The following is an 11,724-nucleotide window of genomic DNA, read 5'->3' as shown; positions in this document are numbered from 1 at the left end:
TTCTTTTCTGCAATGCTTTAAAAGAATCCCTTTACTCTTTGGCTCACCCTTCACAGAATTTACAAATTAAATCTTACTCCCCCTAAAGGGCCCTGGCAAAATGGAACACGCTTTTTTCTAGAATAACCAGATTTGGAAATCAGTAGTGCTCTTCTGGTCCAGAGCAGTACTTCTACTATGTGTTTTGCAGGTGTTAAACACATAGGGCATGATAATCAAAAACTTGCAACCATGGTGAGAAATCTTGCAAATCTTTTTTTATCATTAGATTACAATGTAAGGGTCTCTCCTTCGCATCCACAACCCTAGACTGCAACAGCGGCAAGTACAGCAGATCAGTGTAGCCGATTAGGGAGAATAACAGACTAAAATGGGCAAGCAAGGAAAAAAACCCTCATATGGCATCTTCTCTACTGTGAAAAGGGAACTCACTAAGATTGTCAAATCCTCTTTTTAACAGTTATTTTCTGTTCTACACCAGCGCAAGTCTGCAGCCCGTCCTTTCCAGACCCCTCTCTCATTTGCTAATGGATATGCATTATGGGACTTTTAGTTAGTTCCTAGAAACGATCCGGCCGCCCCAAGCTAAATGTAAGGTGTGGCTAGCGGTGGGCAAGTTGAGGGTTGCAGAATTTGGGGGCACGCATGGGTGTATTTGAAGCTCCAATCTAGGGTGCCAGGGTCTATTTTTAAAGCCCCAGTGGCGCCCTGGTTTAGGATTCAATGGAGTAAAAAAAAACTTCTTAAGCCCTGCTGCAGTCTGTTTGCCCGCAGCAGGGCTAAATTAAAAAAAACAACAAAAAAACCCACACACATGCCCAGTGCACGGAACTGCATGTCCCGGACGTCGGGCAATAGGAATTGCGCATCCCTGCCAATAAGAAGCTGGCTGAATAAAAAGCCAACTTCAGCGAATAAGAAGCTGGCCGAATAAGAAGCCAACTTCAGCCTCGTCTGCTGTAGGTAATTACTGACCTACTGAATGCAATATCAATTATAACCATTCAACTTTTTCTTTTAACCCCTGCAATGCCAATATTAGTCGTCCTGCAACTATATTAACCTCTCTTTCCCATCACTATAAGTACATTTGCTACATTAACCCTTCCCTTATAGCAAATTACATATATTTCTCCTGTGTAGTCTCTTAACCCATGCAATGCCAATATTGCAAGAACTATATTAACCTCTTTTCTCCACTTACCCATCGCTATAACTATTTCCTACATTAACCCTTTCCATAAAGCAAACTATGAACCAGCCTTCTGTTTCATCTCTAAACACAAATACATACAGCACCCCCTATTCAAACCCCCACACAACAGCCTCTGTACAAACACACTTACAGCCCCTATAGAAGCAGAGAAAGGCTTAATAACAAAAACACTTACATGAGGTAATTTTGGACTTTTTGTTGGATAAAAAAAACCAAGACTTAATAGTGTAAGACACAGCTGAAGGCTTGAAAGGGTTAACATACTAAATTTGGCAGCTGCTCCTATTAAAATATGATAAAATAATATAAATCACTGTTCAGGGTACCAGCATATTCTTCTATAAAACAGATACAGGTCTCCCATTACAGACATACATGCAGGTAACCGCTCCTGCATGTGAGGCTTCGCAGGGTCCCGTTCGGTTGCTTTGAGTAACTAACTGACTCTGTACCATGTGACTACGTGACTGGTGTGACGCCAGCGGTCCTTGAGCAAGATGGGAACTAGACACTGTTGCTTGAGCTGGTTTCGCTGCTGCTGTCCTGGATGTTTGGGAGAAAAGCACTTTTCGTGACTGCTGTGACCGGAGAGGCGGGATAAGTGTGCGGTTTATGGTTTAAAGGTATGCCGGGGTGTTTAATCTCTTTCGCCATGTAAGCCTCTGCCGGGCTGTATATTACTCAGAGCTGGAGATGTTTATTATTGCCATATTTGTAGCGCCATGTTCACGTTAGGATAGACACTTCATGGACCGATTTATATGCAGCTTTATTTGTCCGGAGCCTGGTGCCCGTAAGACGCTATGTTCAGATTTGGGTGGGAATAAGGCATCACATGCACCCACCTGGGCATAAGTGTGGCATCACTAGGGCATTGCACGTTCTGACTTTGGTATCGCAGTGCCCTCACTTGGGTTATTGCATGATCTCATACAGTGCCCTCACTTGGGTTATTGCATGATCTCATACAGTGCCCTCACTTGGGTTATTGCATGATCTCATACAGTGCCCTCACTTGGGTTATTGCATGATCTCATACAGTGCCCTCACTTGGGTTATTGCATGATCTCATACAGTGCCCTCACTTGGGTTATTGCATGATCTCATACAGTGCCCTCACTTGGGTTATTGCATGATCTCATACAGTGCCCTCACTTGGGTTATTGCATGATCTCATACAGTGCCCTCACTTGGGTTATTGCATGATCTCATACAGTGCCCTCACTTGGGTTATTGCATGATCTCATACAGTGCCCTCACTTGGGTTATTGCATGATCTCATACAGTGCCCTCACTTGGGTTATTGCATGATCTCATACAGTGCCCTCACTTGGGTTATTGCATGATCTCATACAGTGCCCTCACTTGGGTTATTGCATGATCTCATACAGTGCCCTCACTTGGGTTATTGCATGTTCTCATACAGTGCCCTCACTTGGGTTATTGCATGTTCTCATACAGTGCCCTCACTTGGGTTATTGCATGTTCTCATACAGTGCCCTCACTTGGGTTATTGCATGGGTTCTCATACAGTGCCCTCACCAGGGCTTTGCATGTAAGCATCAAACTCGTATTAAATACTCACCTGAGCATGACACGCACACTTGTGTGAATACATAACAGAGCCCCTATATCTGCTCTGTGCATATCAAGGGGACAGGATATTCATCAGTTAAAAACGGGGAACCCATAATTGACAAGAAGGGCATTACAGTGTAGTAAGTTATTGGAGTAGAAGGCTCTTGCAGACCTCACTATTGTAATACTTATCGGGGAACAATAATCTTCATTTGAAATGGAATGTTATATATTAGACGAAAGTTCTAGGGAGCTTATAGGCAGGATATTATAAAAACAACAGCAATTTGAATAAATTAGAAAAAGTTTATCATAAAAAAAAATAATGAAATGTTTTATTAGATCATTAAAGGGACATTCTGGTCAAAATAGAAATGCACATATATAAATGACATATTTGCAACATTCATCTATTGTCAAAAATGTAAAAGTTATCACTGTTTTAGTGTTAAAGGGACACTAAACCCAAAATGTTTCTTTCATGATTCAGGTAGAGAATACAATTTTAAACAACATTCCAATTTACTTCTATTATCTTATTTGCTTCATTCTTTAGATATCCTTTGCTGAAGAAATAACAATGCACATGGGTGAGCCAATCGCATGAGGCATCTATTTGCAGTCACCAATCAGCAACAACTAAGCTTATTTAGATATGCTTTTCAGCAAAGGATATCAAGAGAATGGAGCAAAATAGCTCATAGAAGTAAATTAGAAAGTTTAAAATTGCATGCAATTTCTAAATCATGAAAGAAAAAATTTGGGTTTCATGTCCCTTTAACATGTTTCTGTGCATGTGAAGCATAGCTAGATATTCTCAGTACAACAGCATTTTAAATACTGCAGCTACATAAGAGCGCTAGTGGGGCTTGTACTCATGTCAGAAATTAGCAAATTGAGTCATTGACCGATGGTACAAGCATCTTAGGCTCTCTGAGCAAGTGCTGTGGACAAGGGCATTTTTCAATTTCTAACCCTTAAAGGGACACTGAACCCAAATTTTTTCTTTTGTGATTGAGAGAGAGCATGACATTTTAAGCAACTTTCTAATTTACTCCTATTATCAAATTTTCTTCATTCTCTTGGTATCTTTATTTGAAATGCAAGAATGTAAGTTTAGATGCTGGCCCATTTTTGGTGAACAACCTGGGTTCTTGCTTATTGGTAGATAAATTCATCCACCAATAAAAAACTGCTGTCCAGAGTACTGAACCAAAAAAAGCTTAGATGCCTTCTTTTTCAAATAAGGATAGCAAGAGAACAAAGAATCTTATAATAGGAGTAAATTATAAAGTTGCTTAAAATTGCATGCTCTATCTGAATCATGAAATTTTTTTTTTTGGTTCAGTGTCCCTTTAAGGACCAGGGCTATTTTTACATTTCTTCAGTGTTTGTGTTTAGTTGTAATTTTCCTCTTACTCATTTATTGTACCCACACATATTATATACCGATTTTCTCGCCATTAAATGGACATTTTAAAGATACCATTATTTTCATTATACCTTATAATTTGCTATAAAAAAATATGATGGGGAAAAAATGAAAAAAAGAACACACACTTTTTCTAACTTTGACCCTCAAAATCTGTTACACATCTACAAACCACCAAAAAACACCAATGCTAAATAGTTTCTAAATTCTGTCCTGAGTTTAGAAATACCCAATGTTTACATGTTCTTTGCTTGTTTTGCAAGTTATAGGGCCATAAATACAAGTAGCACTTTGCTATTTCCAAACCATTTTTTCCCCCTCAAAATTAGCGATAGTTACGTTGATATTGATATTGAATATCCCTTGACATGTATATGTATATTTTTTTTTTTAGTAGACAACCCAAAGTATTGATCTAGGCCCATTTTGGTATATTTCATGCCACCATTTCACCGCCAAATGCAGTTAAATAAAAAAAAAAATTGCAAAATTTTTCACTAACTTTAAGTTTCTCACCAAAATTATTTACAAACAGTTTGTGCAATTATGGCACAAATGGTTGTAAATGCTTCTCTGGGATCCCCTTTCTTCAGAAATAGCCTTTTTTTAAAAAAATTTAAATAGATACCTAGTTTCTGCAGTGTAGGAACCCCCCTCTTCCTATTTGTGGCTATTTTAGGTACTGGCAGCTGCCTGCCAGTACCCAATTTCTTAACAAATTTTGCTTTTTTAATTTTTTTATTTTACCCCATTTTTCCGTAGTGTAGCAGCCCCCCCTCAATATCCTACCCCTCCCCCTCCCAGATCCCCTTTCCAAACAATATTTTTTTTCAAATATATATATATATATATATATATATATATATATAAACAGTATATTGCGTGTGTTTTTAATAAATGCCAAGTGTCTGTACTTTTGGTTAACAAAGAAAAAAAATCTTCCCATTTACATTCGCTGGATGCAGATTAAAAATATGTTTAGATAGCTTTAAATTGATGGGAAAGTGTGGGTGTTTGCTATGTATAGTCTGATAGAATAATTGTGTGTGTATGTGTATATATATATATATATATATATATATATATATATATATATATATATATATATATATATATATATATATATATATATATATATATATATATATATATATTTGTAATTTCTTATATATTCCTTGCTTGTATTGCTTACTAATGCATTTTATTTTCTGATGGTGACGTTTTGCACTTGCAAGGGAGTCTCATGACATAACAGTAAACAGTGATTCACTGTTTACTTCTAATAATACCAGCATTTGCTTGCAAACTATTCTCTGTGCTGTTCTGCATATCATGGTATATGCATATTCTCCTCACAGGAACATGCATTTACATCTACGTATAGAGCGGGTGGGACTTTTCTATACGTCATTACATTACTGAAAATAAAATTCAAGAAGGAGGAGAAAAAACACTCAATGGCAAAAGTAAAACTTTTTTTTTATTTTTTTATAACATATATATAAAAGTCATTTTATAATGATAAATTAATTTAATGAACCAGGTGTTCCTTTTATTCCATCCACCAAATTTAAATATTTGTTCTCTATTCCTTCTGCAAAGTCTTGGACACTATTCCTAAGGTGGATGGAGTAATATCTACTCTGGCTCAATGGAATACAATTCCTTAGGTGGATAGCTTCTCATGGTGTTCACAGGCAATCTTTCCATCTTGCAGGCTTTTTTGCTTAGGCCAGCTGTTATTATTTCTTGTGTTGCTGCAGGAACCACAGTCTGGGAAGCTTCTCTGGAAGACAACCAGGATCTCTTGAATTTAAGCAGGACCGCAAACATCTCTCCATGTGATGAAGCTGTGGGAATGATACTCAAAGCAGAATGCTTTCTCTCATTTTAATTTTTGGCTAGACAAGCATTATGGCTCAATTCGTAATCTGCTAATTTGTTCTCCAAGAATTCCTCTCTTTTCAGGGAAAGAATTTGCTTGGACCAGGCTTGAATCTAATTATTGCTAGAATTACTGCAGTCAAGAGCTTTTCTGGCACATGGTAAAAAGTCTAAAGGCAGAATTAGGTCTGCAGAATGCTTTTTCTCATTTAAATTTTCGTCAGTCTAAGATTCATAAGACAACTCCTCCTCTAGCCAGAAAGCAGGCTCACCTAAAGCCTCTTGGAAACCCAACACTGACTTGTCCATTTTCAAACAAGCCAGGAAACTCACTCCTGCCTTATTGTCAGCATGAGGGTGTAGCCCCCATTCCAGATTTTTCAAAAGACTTGGGAAAGGTCAATTTAGGATGTTGGAAATCATATCTCAGGGGTGCCGAAAAGGCTTTCGCTCAAAGCTTCCTTAAGGAAGATCCCTACTGTCTCTGAGTTCCTTGAAATCCCTTGAATTCCTTTCTAGATTGGGTTAAGAATTGGAGACAATGGGAGTACTCTCACCTGTTCCATTTTAACAAATAAACCAGGGATTATACTTCATCCTTTTAGACTATTTTGGATCTCAAAAGTCTAAACATTTCTGAAAGAACCAACTTTAAAAATTTAGATGATTCACACTGTACTACTTTTAGTGCAGGAGTGTCAGTTTGTCTACTATTGACATAATTGCATATCTCTATTTACAGGAATCGCGTTAGGTTTCTGAGATTTGTCTTTCTCGATAAGCATTATCAGTTTGTGGCACTCCCAGTTAGTATGGTAACTACGTCCAGAGTCTCTACAAAGTTTCTAGGAGCATTGCTGACAGTAATACAAACTCGGGGAATCTCTGTAGCTCCGTATCTGGAAGATACTCTGATGCAGGCACCCTCTCTTCAGCTGGCAATGAAAATACAAGCCGTTCTTCAGCTACTTTGCTGTCACAGTTGGAAAATTAACCTGCCAAAGAGCTCCTTTACTTCTCAGAACCGGGTATCCTTTCTAAGATCTATAATCGACTCTGTGACTATGATCTATAATTGGCTCTAACTGAACAGCGCAGACTCAAACTTCAGGCCTGTGCTCAACTACAACTCAATCCTCTTTCCTCCATTACTCAATGCAAGTTGTAGGCCTCATGGTCGCTGCCTCAGATGCAGTTGCATTTGCCAGATTTTATCTGGGGCTCTCCAATTAAAGATGCTGCAGCAGTGGAACGGATATTACAAGGGTTTGTCTCAGCAGATCTTGTTGCACCAATAGACGAGACAAGGTGTCAGACTCTCCAATCCCTTGTTACAGGGGGCATCTTACAGCCACTGTAGATTGTGATCACCACAGACCCCATCCTGAAGAGTTGTGGTGCAATCTGGAGGTTTAAGAAGAGTGTAAAGTGTCTGGTTACCAATAAACATTCTGGAACTCTGTGCAGTCTTCTGGGCCCTTCAGAGTCAACCCAATCTCGGGCAAGAATCCTTTCTTTTCTTTCAATAAAAAAAATTTCACAGCAGTGGCTTACATCAATCACCAGTTCCCTTATGATGAAAAAAAGTGTCACGCATTCTCATGCGGACAGAATATCATCATTGCGTTATGTCAGCCATTCACATCACTTTAGTGAACAGTTAGGAGGCATACTTTCTCAGTCAACACTACCTTCACCCTTGGAAATTGTTTCTGAAAAAGGAGTTGTTAAACTAAATAAAGGGAAGCTGAAACTTGCCAGAGAGAGATCATGGTCTCTCGCTTAAATCACAAGCTGTCCTCATATTGTTCTAGATGTCAGTATCCTTAGGCAGATCTCATAGATGCACTAGTGATTTCGTGGTTGATTTACGTCTTCCTCTGTTTGTGTTGCTATCCATGGTTATAGATCTGATTCAAATGTCCTTGTGGAGACATAATACACAAAGAGAGAAGCACACTCTCAGGAATAAACAAAACAGCTCAATACTTGTTAGCTTGTTCCTTGGCAATTTACCACCTGGGTTCAGCTTCTTTATAGCCCAGTAATGCTTTTCACAGAGTATAACTTTTCCTGTAGTATATCAGTCTGATCCTGCCTATTCAGGTCAGTCCAGCACCAAAATATCAGGCAATTCCTTTCTGAACAAGGAACACGGCAACACCAGATTATAGTTTTGACCTTCATTGGGCCTAGTCAGTGAGTTGCATCCCTTTAACACCTCGCTAGCGAGATAACCCGAATGCATATTCTCAAATGTGCTAACCCGACATACAAAAAGCTTAAATCATGTAGGTATGTTCTTCATGTAGAAGAATATGTTCTATTTCTTCTTAAATACATACTGTATATCTGATGGTATTTTGGTACAATATCTATATATAGGTGCTCTGCTGAAATTCATACAAATACTTCACAGAATGTAGGCACTCATTGGTCTTGTTAAAATATACAAAAATTTATTAAGGCATAGTTAAAAAAGAGACATAACGTTTCGGCACCAAATTGTGCCTTTGTCAAATGTCAGTATCTGATTAAACACTTCACTGGATTTCAGTCCATTTTATTAAATCTGCACTCTTGGGACATTTTTGGCTTTCTTGACCCATTTGATTCCCTATCATGAAGCTCACTGTTTATAAGTTTCCACACATACTCCAGGGAGACATGATGTTACTGAATATAATGTGTTCACATTTTCTGTTAGGCTATTGGTGGAAGTACCCACCACTGGTAGGGAATATGATGTTTTCAACCTTGGGGTTACATGCAATTTGGGTATTAGCAGTTATTTGCTTACTAACTTGGTAATAGATTATATCAGTGTACATTTCTCATTTTTAGAAAAACCTATTTTAACCAGTAGTGTGGGTGAAGCGCTGAATCTAATCTCCAAAGCCTCACTGTGAAACTATCCCCTTCCTGGATAGTAACAGTTTAAATATCAAAATTATTATAAAACAGTGGGCGCTTAAAGCAGGAGATTAAGTTTGGGGTTACATGCAATTTGGGTATTAGCAGTTATTTGCTTACTAACTTGGTAATAGATTATATCAGTGTACATTTCTCATTTTTAGAAAAACCTGTCATCATGTAATGGGTGGCTCTTTGATTGCATGCATGTGTGATCACGGACATTGTGTTACACTAACCGTACCTGGCAATATACACTTGTGATCCTATTATGACCCTATATTTGGTTTTTTTTTTGGATCTTTTAGTAAGAGCGTTGGTTTTACACAGTTGTACCGATCACATGCATCACATAACTTGTCTCCATTACATAATTTGTCTCTTTTGTATTTTCTATACCAGTGTCATTACTGTTTTTAACGATTTGCATGTCACTCAAATATATGTTTAAGAGGTTGCCGTAGGCAACGCGCTCTCCGTATAGTAATACAAGTCGCACGCAGGCGCTGTTGGTCTGACACCTGCTCTGACGCTTCAGGCATTCCGACGTCGCTATGGCAACGCCGTGCCATGCGTCATCACGCTAGGTACGTTCTGTGCCTACGTGACGTCATTGCCGAACTGGGAAGACGTGAGTGGCTGTGTGGCGGTAATCTCTGTCCTCAACTCATCTTTAAAAGGGGTATGATTTTAATTGTTGTGTTATATGGTTTGAAGTGTGCTGTATATTTTTTGATCAGATACTGACATTTGACAAAGGCACAATTTGGTGCCGAAACATTATGTCTCTTTTTTTTAACTATGCCTTATAAATTTTCAATTTACACCGTTACAGAATTATAACCTTTTTTTTTCAGTCATGTGACTGCTATTGAAAAGCATTGGGAAGCAATGCATTGATTAAAATAGCTAGTAGGTGGAGCTGTCCGCTTGTGTTGCAGCAAAGATATGCAAGCCAAGCAAGCTGAAATTAATCAGTTTAACCAGACCTGAGTTATCGAGCAGATTTCAAAGGAACAAGATCTTCCTGTCTATAAATCAGTCCAGATTGGAATGCATAGAAAGTACTGTTTGCAGAAAAATGCAAGTGAAGTCTGTGTTGTGTGATTATTTTATTAGGTTTATAATGCTGTTTAGCATTTAAAGTCTTCATTTCAAAGCTTTAAAAATAATGTAATAGGTGTTACTTATGACAATTTTGAGAGAGGCCTGAAACCTAACCCCCTCACTTACATTATAAACTGGGTTTCGATTTACAACCATTCCTTCTGGAACCTAACCCCGGCGTAAACTGAGGGCTACCTGTATTTTGTGATTTTACTCTGTTTCTATACTCTTCAATAAATTTAGTTTTTTTAAAGAAGCGTTTCGGGATCCTTGTCAGATTAAGGGCAATTTAAAGATATAAAAAATATAGAGATGAGGGGCTATATGGTAACACATACTACTGAGTCAAACTAGGGAGTATATGGTAAGGTGGTAAAGATCCACTTATTAGTGCGTTAGGGTGTATTTCACAAGGGTTTGTATTAATGCCTCCATAGTATGGAATTAAGTGGCGTTAAAGCATTATACATACTGCCTATTGAAGGTTAACACTTTAATATTTGAATATAAATAATCTTGTCCATATATGGGTATCTAATTGTTTGTGCAGGCGTAGGGGACAGATGGTATTATGAATATATATTAACATAATTAACTACAAACAATAAAAGTAGAATTTCTGAATTAGTTAGAAAGCCATGAAGGTAACAGATTACAAACTAATCAAAATGATTCATTATAGCAGTGTATTTCAACCAGTGTGCCGTGAGAGATCCTCAGGTGTGCCGCGGCAGACTGACAACAGTGTGAACTTTTTAAATTTTGCTTGTTTTTTTTATTTTGGGTGAGATGATGACTGAGGGTAACTGCACAGCGCGGCCTCCCCGACCCGTGTTCACACTTGGAAGGAACCCCCACCCACCACAACACATGCCTAGTGCTGGCTCTACATGCAGCGCCACGCAACACTTAGTTTGTAGGAGGCATGGCATGACAGCACAGTACAGTGTGTGTGTGTGTGTGTATCTATATGTGTGTGTGTATGTATGTATGTATGTATGTATATATATATATATATATATATATATATATATATATATATATATATATATATATATATATATATATATAATTTGTAGGAAGAGTGGTATTCAGGCGCACTGTTCAAAAGGATAATATCCAATATATTAATAATGGTACTAGAGTAGTAGGTGTGCTGAAAGGCTTAAAGAATTTTTTTAAAAATGCTATACAATATAATATAATATAATATATCTAGTACAAGTATTTGTACCAGCAGCGTCTGAATGAGGGTGTACCAATCAGGTCAAATAGTGGACCTAAAGATATTTTTGTCCTTGCTTCACAGTTAAGGTACTAGTAATTCACTTAATATGACATCATAGAGTTCACAGGTGTAATCAGTCCCAATCTTCAAGTAGATTATGTAGGATAAACAAATTATAGTTTTCTTGTCTAATCCTTATGTAGTAAATTAGTGCCCACTTACTAGATATTACCTCAATCCTATGAGGTAAGTGGAAAACGTCTTTAGTATAGTTGTCCCTCAGCAATCTGGAACCGTTGCTTCTCTGCCTCTTTAGTGTGGTATGAAAACACTGCTTTCCTGCTTCCTTAGTATGGTAGAGGTTTC

General features: G+C 37.9%; 1 protein-coding gene across 3 annotated transcripts in view; it reads left to right on the top strand.

Moving 5' to 3' along the window:
- Nucleotides 1–1,703: 1,703 nt before the first annotated feature.
- LOC128666931 (zinc finger protein ZFP2) overlaps nucleotides 1,704–11,724 on the top strand; it is a 502,916-nt gene continuing 492,895 nt past the window's right edge. For 2 of the 3 annotated variants that reach the window (XM_053721751.1, XM_053721750.1), the window contains exon 1: nucleotides 1,704–1,839. The gene's annotated coding sequence lies outside the window, so the exon portion shown is untranslated. The remainder of the gene's footprint in view (nucleotides 1,840–11,724) is intronic. The other variant, XM_053721753.1, reaches the window with a different exon arrangement.

This window comes from Bombina bombina, chromosome 7 (assembly GCF_027579735.1).
Source record: "Bombina bombina isolate aBomBom1 chromosome 7, aBomBom1.pri, whole genome shotgun sequence".
Lineage (NCBI taxonomy): Eukaryota > Metazoa > Chordata > Amphibia > Anura > Bombinatoridae > Bombina > Bombina bombina.
Note: the sequence above shows the minus strand (reverse complement) of the source record. Positions and strands in the feature narration are given on the sequence as shown.